Source organism: Tyto alba, unplaced genomic scaffold (genome assembly GCF_018691265.1).
Source record: "Tyto alba isolate M040663 unplaced genomic scaffold, T.alba_DEE_v4.0 Super-Scaffold_40, whole genome shotgun sequence".
Lineage (NCBI taxonomy): Eukaryota > Metazoa > Chordata > Aves > Strigiformes > Tytonidae > Tyto > Tyto alba.
Window position 1 is genome coordinate 1,296,126 of NW_024881316.1, and position 13,355 is coordinate 1,309,480.

Genomic DNA, 13,355 nt, shown 5'->3' on the forward strand with positions numbered 1-13,355 from the left:
AAGGGCTGATGCTACAGTCCGGTTTCCATGGCAACAGAGGAGGGGTAGTGAAACCAGAAATGTTGCAAACACCCCTTCTGCTCATCTCAGCCCAATGCACAGTATTGCAAAAGATACCGCTGTTTGGGGGTGGGGGGGGGGAAAAACAAACAAAAAAATAACCCAAATGCCTTTACCTTTCAGCTTACGGAGTTTCTGAAATAAAAAGCAAATTTTTTTTTTTTTTTTTTTTCTCGGTGTAGCTGCGAAGAGAAAGGAGACCCGGCGCGCAGGCCTCGTTTTCTGCGTGTAAAATGTGTGTGTTCTTTAAAAGGCAGTGGTTGGCTGCTTTTCCGGACATGATGTGGTTGAAGCTGTCATCGTAATGGAAATTCATTGCTGTAGCTATGGTAAATCGAGTTTTCTGCCTGTGCTGAATGCATTAGTCTAATGAGATGTTTGCAGCTGGAGAGCCGAGCTGCCGGAGACTTACACTGTGCTAAGAGACAGGGAGAAGATGGCTTTTGCTGGGGTCTGTGTGACTGTGCTGAAAGTCCTCTGCCCTTTGGGTCCCAATGCCCGGGCTCTCTAAAGGCACTGCTCAGTGTTTTAACCTAAGCAATAGGTAAGGGGAAAGCATGCTTCTTCTTCTTCTCTGCCTGATGTTTGTCATCGAGCCTTGTCGGAGCAGTTCTCGTTCTGCTTGTCTGTTCGGTAACTTTACAGCTCCTCAGTTGGAGACTCTCTCCACCAAAGCACACCCTTCCTTCGTCCCGGGAGCAGCTCGTGGCGGGGGGAGAGGGGCAGCAGATCGGCGTGTGCCGCCGGCTCGGGCTGCGCGGCGGCGGGAGCCTGCGTTTGTGCTTCTGTGTGTGTGTGTGTGTGTGTGTGTGTGTGTGTGTGTGTGTGTACTAGTTGATGAAGACTTCGGACTACAGAGCACTCTGCATGCAGAGCAGCTTCGGGCTTTTCCAAACCTGAACCTAAGCGGGGGTTTTTTTGCTGCCAGGTAAAATGCCTCTTCCATTTTAAAAACAACTTATTTTGCAAAATACGTAGCAGGGCAGTATTTCTATCGCAGATTTTGAGTTCAGAGAGCAATGAGTTTAATTACAATCTCCTCATATCTTCAAACCAGATGCTAAGTTGAATTTTTATCCTTAACTGAAAACCAAAGGGAGCGATGCTGTTTGTCTGCCGGGTTTTTCCTTCGACACTGCCGGGCACCTAGCTTATGGGAGACGCCGAGGAGCGCACTTCAGCAGAGTTGTTTATGCTTGTCTTTCCAGGTGTTTTAAAGGTAACTTTGCGAGCGGGAGGGCAGAGCACGGGGGGTGAAAATGCATGTGTGCTCCCGGCTAGTCCCTGCCTAGCTCCCCAGGGCTCCACCACGGCCCCAGCCCCGGCCCCTGCCCACGGCTCGCTGCCAGCGGGTGAAGCCCGACGTGGTTCAGTGAGTAACTCAGCCTTTGAGACCCGGGCGCCGTTTCCCTTTCCGTAGCTGGTGAACGGCTGCGAGCGTTGGGTTCCTTTTCCTCGGGTTCATCTGACGGCAGCGGTCTGGCGGAAAGAAGTTTGCTTTGGGTTTTGGTGAGGGCGAGGCTTGTGGCAGGAGCATAAACTTAATGTGGTGAGCTGCAGAAGGAGAGTTGCTTGAATTCTGTGCTTGGAGGGGGATTTCTGTTTAATCTTGGGTTTATTTCAAGAGGCTTCTGAAGACGCTTTGCTCAAGGATAGACCAAGGGCTTTTCAAACTGAATAAAGGCAGAATGGGAAGCACGTAAAGGGGGGGTTAAGTAGCAAATACTTGGAAAGCGTGGGGATGTTGTTATTTGTGGGAGCAGGGCTGGAGTCTAAAAAGTGTCTTTGTGCTACAGGAGTACTTACAGCCTCCTCCACCCCACTGTGCTGCCAGTCCCCAGTCCAACTAAGTACACCGGGCTCAATCAGCCAGTGGTGTAAATTAGCACAGCTTCCTTGGCTCCAGCCTCATCTGACACCAGCTGAGGATATGCTTTAGAAATTTGCACGTTCAGGTTTTGTGATCTTATTTAGATGAGGTGTCTCCCAGCCTCTCCAGCTACAGGTGACTTTTTATTTTAATTCAGAGGTCACACTGATTTTCTTGTCAAGGCAGAGCCCACGTGCCCCATCATAAAAGTTATTTAGCTGATGCACATGTTCTTCAGATTAGAAAGACTGTCGGAAGCATGAGCTTTTTAATGATGGAGTGTGGAAGAGGGACAGAAAAAGAAATCTACCAACAGAAAATGTACATGTGCTGAATTAGATCAGAAACTCCGCAGAGGGTATACCTTGCTAAATGCTTTGTTGGTGTAGCACGGTAACTCCAATATTTCTGTTATTTTGTTTATTGGAAATGTTTGATGAGTAATTCCCTATGTTTTATGGAAAAGAGTGGGTAGAAAGGCAATTTTCTTTCTTGGGCAGTCAGCACCCTGTTCTGATGTTTCTCACCTGGTGGGAACACATGACTGTACAGGTGCTTGATGGTGGCTACGGTACCTAGAAAGAAGAAATCGCAGTAGGATGCTTTTCCCTCAGCCATTCCCTTAGCGCTGTGCTTGACACAAAAATTTGGCATTTTGAGACATATTAAAAAAAAAAAAAAAAAAGTTTGAGAGGGAAACAGCATAGAGCACCCCATCGTGGTATGTGGTTGAAACTCCAAGCTTCTGGAGGCTGAGATGTGACCTTACACAGATGTCTCCCTGACGCCTTCCCTCCCTCGAATTTAAGGTAACAACAACAACAGCAAAAAAAAAAAAAAAGCGAGAGAGGGCACAAGCCGCAGGATGAAGTGAGGGACCAGGGTGTGGGACGGCTGGCCGTTCTGAGCCTGGGAACGGGAGACAGCCGAGCCCTGCCAGCTGGGCTCCTGCCTGCTCCCTCAGCCAGCCCCCCCGGGACGAGGCGGGCGAACAGGGGGCTCGCTGTGGGACGTGGGCTGCCCGCGGTGGGGACGCGCCCGTCCCCCTCGTCCCTGGCCATGCCGGGACCTGGCGGCACCCTCGCAGCGTCCCCCAGCGCCCAGCGCTGCTGGGAGCCACCCCAAACTCCGCAGTAGAAAAGGGGGATGATTTAACCTATTGCCCAGCATCGCCCCTTCTTGCTGGGCTCTGCCCAGAGGGACCCAGGGGCTCCTTTCCTGCTGCCGACTGAACTCACGTCACCAAGGCTGGCCAACATTCCCAGCATCAGTTTGAGAACATCTGAGGTGCTTTAAACCAGAGACCGAGGCACGCTCTCCTCCTGCAAATGGTGGGGAACCCATGCAAGCCTGGCAAATAAATACAAGGCATAAAAGCACGCCTTGAGTAAGGAAGACCTTCAGGAAATAGTTGGTACGACAGCAATGATTTCTGTTAAAAATGTAATGAAACAAAATGTTTATCTCTGATAACACTGAAGTCAGCAAAGCCCTGTTAGTTTCAGGGGATTTTAGTTCACTTTCATGAAGTGTACTCAATGGCATCATGGTGTTTTTTGGAAGAAAAACATAACGATGAGAAAAAATACACCAATTCCCTAAAATCCTGCCCTACTTCTCTCCCTACAGCTTTAAAATGGTGCAAAGGAGGAGTCAGCTTTATTTACATAAAACACTCCCAGCTGAATTCTCCAGCTGACCATTAGGAGCAGCTACAGCATTTAACAGGTGACAGTCACCACTGGGCTCCCTGCAGTGAGAATGAACAATAATTGGTTTACTTATGCAAAGAAAAATATCCCAGGCTCACCTTAACGGGAAAAATTAATTATGTGTATTAATTCTGTTGTAACAAGTTGACTCATGAGGAATGGGTTTCTTGTGCAAAGGAATTTAAATTTTCTCTTTATTTTGCTGTATCTTAAAAAAAAAAACCTAATTCAAAATTGTGTATCAGGGGATTACACACTGCTCTGCCAGACAGAACCATGATATATGGGTGCACTATAGGTACAGGCTAAATTTGCTATTGACTAATAAAACTGAAAATAATTTATAATCTAAGCTAGCATCTTTGTATCAAGTTTTCCTATTGATGAGAATGAAGGAATTGACAAAAGAAAGGGTGATGTGCCGTGAAGGCGGGGTTAAAATTTACTAATTAAAGATTGAAACTTCTGATATTCTTTTTTTTTTTTAATAAAGCCTTATAAAGATGATGAAACTGTAAGTCGTTCGTTAAGATTGACTGCTCCCCTTAGGAGCTAGTGTAAATTTGGCCTGAATAAAGAATTGCCCAGAGAGAGTCTGGATGTGTAATTATGTTCCGCTGAAGGATGAATAATTCCTCTTGAACCGAACACTTTGCCGTTGCCCTGCAGTTTATCCTGACCCCATCTTTAAAGGTGATTCTCATCGTACGGGAGAAATGGCGCTATAAACGCCAGCCTTTTGCTCTCCACCTGTTTGAATTTGTTGCTGTGTTCAGTTTAGGGGGGGGGGGGGGTGGCAAAGGACGGGGTTTCCTTTCCATCCCCCGGCGGCAGCGGGGCCGGGAACACGCCTCTGGTTTGCTGCTCCTCTTACCTGGCACGCGCGCGGACGCCGGTGTGCTCGGCATGAGAAATGTCAGGCCAGCAGAAGCTTTCACAGGGGCCAGCTGTTGCTCTCGTTGCTTCAAATATTTATACATGCGGGGCTCCTGGGAGTATTCACCGGCGTTTATTTGATTTACGACAGGTGTGAGTGAAATGGAGCGTTCGGGGTGGTGCCCTAAATTGCTCTCGGTGCTTTGGTTACCTCGCAGAGGGGCTGCTTTCGTGGCGCCCAGGGACCCGGGGTGCCCAAGCAGCTCTGCTGTGGCTGGGGGCAGGAGGGAAGGGGGGCTGCCCTTGGCGCAGGGCAGGGGAAAGTCTCACTCCTCCATTAAACCTACTCCGAAAGCATGCCAGTAAAGACAGGCTTTTCTCCACATTCGGAACTGGGGCTGCACCCCAGGAGAGCTGCAGAGGGTTAATCCCACGGCGCGTGCAGCAGTGGGCGATTCCTCACAGCATCCTCCTCGCAACATCTTCTGTGGCTTCAAGCAACACGAGTAACTTGTAAAATATCAGCTATATTTCTCTTTGGCGTGCTTCTTGGACGCGAACAGCGCGTGTGCACGTGCCTTCTGCTGAGGGACCAGACTCCGAGAGCTGCCCTACCTCCCTGCTGGGTAAAACACCTTTTCCTGATGCTTGCCTCCATCTCCCCACACTTCTGTTTGCGTGTCAATGGTGTGAAGGAGGTACGACAAAATGTGGCACGTTTTACTTGGTGGGAGGTGCAGGGAAGCAATGAGCTCCTTTCTTCGTGCACCCCATCTTCCTGCTGGTGTCATGCACCCGAGGTTTCAATACAGAAGTGAATTGTGAGTGCTTTTACTTTCAAAACTGATTTGGATTTAATGGTAGGCGAGGACACTCTATCCCCACACCCCAAGCCTCGCAGGGCAGATTCCCAAGAGCCAGTTTCCCCAGAGCCAGCAAGACTACCTGCGGGCTGCGGTGACCACCTCCTACAAGGAAAATCTTCCCAAAACAGCTCCCTGGAGGAAGCGCCAGCCTGAGATGTCTCCGAGCTGAGCAGGCTGGCTTGCAGGCAGCTGTCTGTGTGAGGGGCTCTTGGTGGAGGTGTGTGTTATCCCCCTCCTGCTAGCAGAAAGAAGCTGCCACGTCCCCATAACTCAGGAGAAGTTCTTGGTGACCTGAAAGCCTCTAAGCAGCATTGGCTCCCCGTGATTTCTTCCTGCCCACCTGCCAGGGAGGACACCACAGACAGGCAAGTTTTTAACCCAACACCTTGTCTCGGGGCACAGGCAGTTTTGAGAATTATGGTCACTGTCATCCCAAGAGGCTCCAGTGACTGTTCAGTCACCCTATAAACTCACGGTCGGAGGGAAAGTGTCACTCAAACACTGCAGGTCTATCAAGGCAGGAGAGAGGAAAGGTGGGAGTGAGGGACCACCTCTGGTCCCATTTGCTGGATGTCTTGTTGTCACCTCTTGTTCCTTTGCCACAAAGTCAGTCTCTCGGGTACCCTCCTGCTCCCTGAGTGCCTCTCGCTGCTCCCTGGCCCCCAGCGCAGCCCGGATTTGGGGCAGAATGGGCACACCTGGGCCTTGAGCCCGGCACCGCACCCTGCAAGGGGTGGTGGAAGCTCTCCTGAGGAGACAGAGGAGGGGCACAACAGTGCTGGGATGGGCACAAGCAGGTTTGGGGTGGGGGGGCCTCCGTTTTATAGAGCCGCTGTGTAAAATGGTCTGATTTCTAAAGTACACATCGGGGGGTTGCAGCCATCTGCACCTGCAGGCACTGTGGGGAGAGAAACATGTCTTGGGGGGAGAGAGCAAAGATTTGGGAGGGGGCTTCAAACCTGGCCAGAGACGGTACTCGAACAGAAGAGATTTGGAAAGGAGAGGGAGTCACTGAACAGGGAAAAGGGGAGCTCTGGGGTCCTAGCTGAGGAAAACCCCAAAGCGCAATGTTAGGAGAGGGGATTTTAGTATATGTATCTGCATATTTCCATTAGCATGTATGTGCATAAGAACCATCCTATTGAACTGTGCAATAGAGACAGAGATTTCTTCCTCGTTTTCCATCTGCAAGAGTAAACAAGTGAATCAGTGTTAATTCATTACCACTAGGAAGAGAAGTCTTGTGGAGGACACATCCATTTGGCATGGCATCTTAAAAACCTTACACGGGGAACTGAAGGAGGACTTCAACAATACTGTATCTGATGCATTTTTAAGATCTGTTTTTCCACAGAAAATGTCTTTTGTCCGCCTCAGAAAAGCACAGACCTAGAGAGGGCTCTTGTTTTGCAGATGCCCAGTGCAGTACAAAAGGTGTCCCTCCCCTTACCTGCGCCAGGTGCTGTTAAAGGAAGGGCTCACATTTTGGTGCCAGGAAAAGAGGGAGCTGCAGGGGATGGCCCACTTTTTCAAGGTGAGCATGTTCCCTTCGAGCAGCTTAGGCAGCTGCACTGTCCCCAGGGGCCGGGGGGGACCCTGGTGCCACCAGCAGGGAACAGCAATGCCACGGATAGAGCTTCAGTGTGGATGTGTGGGAAACACATGCGCAGAGTAAAAATAAATAGAATAGAGGATGTCTTCAAGAAACTGTTTATGATCATTATTTATGTATGTGTGGAGACTCAGTATCCTTTCCCCTGCTGCCTTAAAAAATGTTTATAGCATTTATCTCCCGATTTCATCTGGCAGGCTCCATCTATTTTCCTATAAACGATGAATGAGAGATGTGCCTAGTAACTGTCTCTTATGGCTCAGTAAATACTTGAATTTATTTGCATATTAAGTTGGCCACGTTTATATTGCGCTCGCTAAATGTAGCAACACGAAATACTACACAGAGGAGACTAGCCGGCCATTAATGTGCCGAGGATTTATGTGAATGAATCCCTTTAACATTAATGGAAGTTATCTACACAAATCGCCTTCCAATGGGGGAATAGAACATAATGTATGTAAATACATATTACTCACTGTCGTTCAGTCATTCAAGAGGAAGCTTAGCAATCTAAAACACCGCTCTGGTGCGGATACTTGATCCGTTTTCCTTAAAATGCAGGAAGGGAGGATGCTGCTCGTGTAGGGTGTTGTGTCCCATCTGATCTGACACACACTTGGAGGTGGCTGCAGTCCCTCGGTCTTCGGTGAGACGTGGGGGGGACAACAGTTTGGCAGGGTCGAGTCTTTGCTGAACCAGTGTCCCATGTGGGAGTGGGGGCAGCTCTGCTGGGTGGGATGCAAGGGCTGGGAGAAGGTGGATTTCTCTGTCCTTCATAAGCTCCCGGTGTGGCTGGGTACGACGTTCCCTGTTTCCCACCCGAAGGCCCTGCTGTGCACCTTCATGCCGCTACCTTTCGGGAGGGGTTACATCTCCCTTCCCCAAAAAAGGCAGCGGTGTGCCTGGGGGGTGCAAGACCTGCCTCAACCTAGGCTCAGCTCAAAACCCTTGGCACAACCAGGGCAGGAAGGGGCTGCAGTGAGGGCTGCAGCCGGGTGCCCTCAGCCTGCCCCAGGGCGAGAGCCTTTTTGTTACCCACCAGCCACACAGCTCTGCCTGCTCCCCAGGGTGGCTGAGCCGAGGGGAGCAGCTATTTGCTTTACTTGTTTGCAGCTGGGTGCCTGGTTTTGGGCTGGGAACCGGGGCTTCTCTCTGGCTTCCCCGCAATGCCGAGGTGAAGCGCAGTGGCTTTGACTGAGTTTCACAGCGGATGTTAAAGGGAGCCCATGGTGCTAAAACTGAAAATCTTCAAGGCACGGTGAGGTGGAGCTGTGCTGTGTCTCAGAGATGTGTTTTAATCCGGACTTGCCCTTTCTACAGCTCCCTGTGCCCAGCTTGCCTCCTGTGCAACCTCTGCACTTTTAGCGTGGGTGCAGGTATTGCCCCAGGGCCAAAACGGGAAGCCCTGCTCTCGGCTTGCTGGCAAGGGCTGGGACTGGGACTGGAACTGAGTCTGGGACTGGGCAACCAAACTCCAGCTGCGGTTACCGTCCCCTTGGCTTGCTCTCTAGGGAGAGCAATGAGCTGAAAAAGATGCTCCTAGGTTTCTGGCCACGCTGTCCTCCTCGCCGGCCCTCCCTGCTCAGCCACAAAGCCCTGTGCAGGGCTGAGCATCTTATTTTCCCTATTGGCCAGAGGAGACAGAATGAAAACCTCGTGGTCACAGGACAAGCTCTGGGGGCATCTTGACCCTCGTATGGGTGCACGTGGCACTGCTGCCCGGCTGCTCAGGAGGTGCCTTGCAGGTCTAATAGTCCAGGGATATTTATCACTTGCTGCTTTTTCCTTGATTGTGCTTATTGGACACACATTAATGTGCTTTGTTCCTCATGGGATTGCTGTAGTTGTATTTGGCCACCGAAGCTAAGCCTGTGCAAATATTCTTCCCTTTCAGAACATGTGCTTTTTGGGTGATGCTAAAGAACAAAACAGAAAATGTAGCTCTTTTGTTCTTTACAGCTGACTAGATGAAGGTAAATTTGCTCTGAAACAAAAAAAATCAAGTGATTAGGCTAATGGGACCGATCAAAATGTGATTATTTCAGCCTGCTTCCCGTGCAGCCACAGCTACTGCTCCAAATGCCTGCCTGGCACTGGAGGTCAGCCCATTACCCGGCATTGCGTTAGGCAGCGTTACGTCCTCACCAGCCTCGTGGGGGTACCCAGCGCCCCTCACCCCGGGCTCAGGGCTGGGCAGCAAAATCGTTTCCCATTGCAGATCCAGCTGCGAAAACCGACACCATCAAAAACGCAGGCTCACTGCTGCAAGGCGCTTAAGCGCCGGGGTGTTTGCTCCTTGCAGCTCAGCTAAGTGGGTTGTCACGTCTCGCCCCATCCCCGCGTGGTCACAGCTTTGTGCGTTTGCTACACAAGTGCTCAGAAGCTGGGACGTGCCAGGGCACCCTGCAGCAGACACAAAGACATGCCAGTGGCCCGTGCTGGTCCTCTGGGATGGCTGGGTTTGAGCTGTGTGGTATGGGGGGAGACTCTTGGGAGAAACCTTCAACTTCAGAGACGTTTTTATTAGCAACAATATTAGAGATGGTGAAATGCTTGCAATCTCAGATGTTTCAGAACTTATATTAAATGTACCTGTCATGGTTGCTGTCTATGATTTCTAATTAGATGAGGTTGTTAAACTGGGAGACAATATTGCAAAAATTATGATTGATCTTTCATCCCTACCCATTATTTTTACACACTTAGCAGTGGCAGCCTCTGTTGACAACAGGGACCAATGCTGAGCTTGCAAAGAAACTCAATTACTTGTCATTGCTGAAAAGAAAAAACTGCTCAGGTGAGCTACCATTAACCTCATGCCAGGGCTTTTGTCTCTCCCCCAACTTAGATCGCGTGGAGCAACAGGGTCTGTCCAGTGAAGGACCGATGTTCCACGGAACGTCAGTGACATCAGTGGACTTGGCAGTATTAGGTTAATGGTTGGACTCGGTGACCTCAACGGTCTTTTCCAACCTAAACAGTTCTATGGTTCTATGCTTCTACAATGCAGGTATTTATTTACTTGGGTAGGGAGGAGGCTGCCTAACGAAGAAAACGAAGGGCAGTCAGGGTGTGAGGTATGGAGGGAGGCATGCAGGAACATCATCCTCTGCAAAATGGGGAGAGCAGGACTGACTGATGCTTTTGGTGGGTGATTTATTCTAATTAATTTGGAATCGGGGGAGTTTCCCCAAGCTCATTAATATTTAGCTCTGCAGATACAGACGTCTCATGCATAGGGAGGTAGGGGAGAGGGTGATGAGCAGAGAGGCGGCCAGCATCCTGCCTGGGTGAAAGCTTCGGAGCAGACAGGGAGCCGGGAGGGGGGAGATGTGAGGCTCCAACCCCTCCCGAGTGCCCTTGGGGACTCGGGGCACAGATCAGCGAGTGCAGGTGACAGCGAGCCCCACAGGAGGTTGTGCCAGGGGAAACGGTCCCCAGGGCCAAAGAGGGGGGAGGTCTTGCCAGAGCAGGCAAAAATCGCCATGTGTGCCCACCTGCGTGCTTTAGGATGTCACACGAGCTGGATTTCCCAAACATCATGAGAGATTATAGAAGTATGGGATCTATAGGTCCAACAGCAAATAGGGCCGTACTTGGCCCTGAGTTATTTCTACCATCAGTGCCAGCACGTGGATACATGTATAACTGTGGAGGCAGTCGTGTCTGGCACTTTAACAGCTGAGGGAAAGTTCAGAGGGACTGGAATGGAAATGATGGTCTTGCTGTGTGCTCAGCCTGTGTCCCAGGCTGCGGCTGCAGCCTTAATTACTGTTAGATTAAGAAGTCTTGTTAGTCAGAGATACTTTAATGATTATTGTGAGTAAGTCTGGGAGACAGTGCATTATTTTTTATGATTTTTTTTTTTTTGCAACAGAGAAATAAATGACGACAGAATAAATAAATAAAGTCAGCCTCTGAAAACGTCACATTTGCCTACAGTCACAGTCAATGTGCCACTTCCTTATGCTATTTTTGGGATAGTGAAAAGCTTGACACTATGGTCCTGCTGACTGGTGATTGCTAAAGAGGGCAGCTCAGGCTGGTCGGTGTAGGGGTATTAAAGCATTAGGAGAGAAATGATGCGCTGGGAAGGCCAGGAGAGCATGCTCCATAAGAGGACGCAAAATCAGAGGAAAGCAAAAAGAAAATTAAATAAATAAAGTCTGAAATCCCTCCAGGTACTTGGGAGGATCCATTCACCATGTGCTGTGGATGGCACTGTGCCACAGGCTCTCACAGGCTCTTTGCAAGTGTGGAAGATCTCTCTGAATGAAGTATGTTAAAATCATCCCTTCTCAGAGATGATAAAGGAGATAAGAAAGCTTGGGTGGAAAAACAGGATAAACTCCAAGTGGAGAAAATGGCTTCGGACAAAGAATTTGGGACATAATGATGATATTGATGGTGTTGGATCCCCTGTGAATTACAATGCAAGAGAGTAAATCTGACTTTGGGCTTTAAGGTGCAGAAGCTGGAGTTTGCATTGGGGCACTTTGCCTGTTCTACTGTGGGTATCTGAAACCCACCTGATGCACTGGCATTTAGAGACTGCCTTGGATTTTCAAGAGAGATACCAGGAGCATTTCAACCTGCCATTTTCTTTCCTTTGCAATTTCACAGAAATTTAATGAAGAGATATATACTAATTGACTCAAACACTGTACTGCCCCAAAGAACTTATAACACGTCCCTGAGTGATGTGCTCACACACACAAAGCAAAAAAAGGATGCCTTACCTCCATCCAGTGTCCCCATCCCCTACACAGGGGCAGGCAGAGTGAACTGTGACCTGCAGATATTTTATCTGTCTCATAATCACTTGTGCTTTCCCACTGGCAGAAGAAAGGGATTAAAACCCAAAACGTTTTATTGAAAAATTTTGAAGTTATTCTGCACCGGAGAGGCATGCCAGGAACCTGGAGGTGCTTTTGAAGGCTTCTAGTTTAGGGGGATTTGTGGCATGGGGGGAGAAGAGTGGACCACCCTCCCGATCGGGGCTCGCACAGGCGCCCTGAGCGCTTCTCACCCAGCACCCCCAGGTCTCAGGAGGTGGTGGAGCTCTCCCTGCCCGTAGGAAAGCTGGTGCCAGCAGTCATGACTGTGTGCTGCTTCCTTAGTGATTCACCTACCGGGACAGTCCCCAGACAGTGAGGGGCTCCCGGAGCCCCCGCTGCCACTGAACATGAAAACCTCTGTGCTAAATCACAATATGACGCAGAGGGTGGCTGTCGTCAGGCTCAGGCTGCCATGTGCCTCAGTCTGTGCACCGAGACATTTCTTCCTTGGCAGCCCCAGGTGTTTCCATAGAGCTGTGATGAGCTGTCTTTGCTGCTCAAATTGGTGTCCCGATTAATTGGAAGAAACGCAGTCAGGAATGGAAGACGTTGCCGTTCTCTGCCGGAAATCTCTTGCCAATTTTGTGATACAGGCATAGAAAATAAGAAAATAATGGCATCTCAAGAACCGGTGAACAATTCAATGTGTTGTGGGGGAAAAAAATCACCATGCGTGGGGAGTGAGTACGCCATACGAGCTCTTCTCTGGTCCCACAGAGTGCTGTTTTGGAGGCTTACGTTGGACTGCAAGAACACGCACGCCTTCTGCTAATGGTCTGTGTTCCTCTCACCAACTGGTGTAGGAATTACACGGGGGCCAAACTCCACGCTTAGTCTCCATTACATGCCTGAAAGCTTTCTGTTAGTTGACCTTGGAGCTGGTTTGGGAGTGTGCCTTCTACTGACAGGCACCTGCAAGCACAAACCAACTGAAAATTCATTCAACGGTACCTTTTATCTGGGGTGTATTTTCTTAAAGAGCAGTGAAAGTAGACATTTAATCAGTACAGTTGTGCATAATCTGTTGTCCAAGGTATGTGGACGATGACACACAAGCCAGCTGGAGTGGATTTGTTCTGAATATTGAGTTTCTAGGTGATGAAAAGAAGGTTGTTGCCAAACACAGTGTAAAAATCATCTAGAAAACAGGAAATGGCGGTTTGTTGGAGGGGGAAATGGATCAAAACAGCTCTGAAATTGAAGGTTATATGTTTATTTAGAAAATGAATTACAGACATCATCAAACAGGGGAAAACTTCACTCTTGGGTGCTGCGTGATTTAGTAACCAGCCCCAGGTAGCAAAGCTTTGCTCCCTAGTCACAGCGAGTCAAACCTCGCTAACTCGCCACATGGTGTTTACAGGTTTCAGTCTTAGGTCTGGGATATTTTGCAGTGTCCCAGCATGGTTCTATTCCACATGTGGCCACTCTGCATGTTGAGAGCCACCTGTGGCCTCCCCCCAAAGACAGATCCAGCATCCAGGCAGACAGCAAGCCTGCGAGCGGCCAGAGCTCCCT

General features: G+C 49.5%; 1 protein-coding gene across 2 annotated transcripts in view; it reads left to right on the forward strand.

Moving 5' to 3' along the window:
* Nucleotides 1-479: 479 nt before the first annotated feature.
* Nucleotides 480-13,355, forward strand: part of SCML4 (Scm polycomb group protein like 4) — a 70,719-nt gene continuing 57,843 nt past the window's right edge. For both annotated transcript variants that reach the window (XM_033008466.2, XM_033008467.2), the window contains exon 1: nucleotides 480-604. The gene's annotated coding sequence lies outside the window, so the exon portion shown is untranslated. The remainder of the gene's footprint in view (nucleotides 605-13,355) is intronic.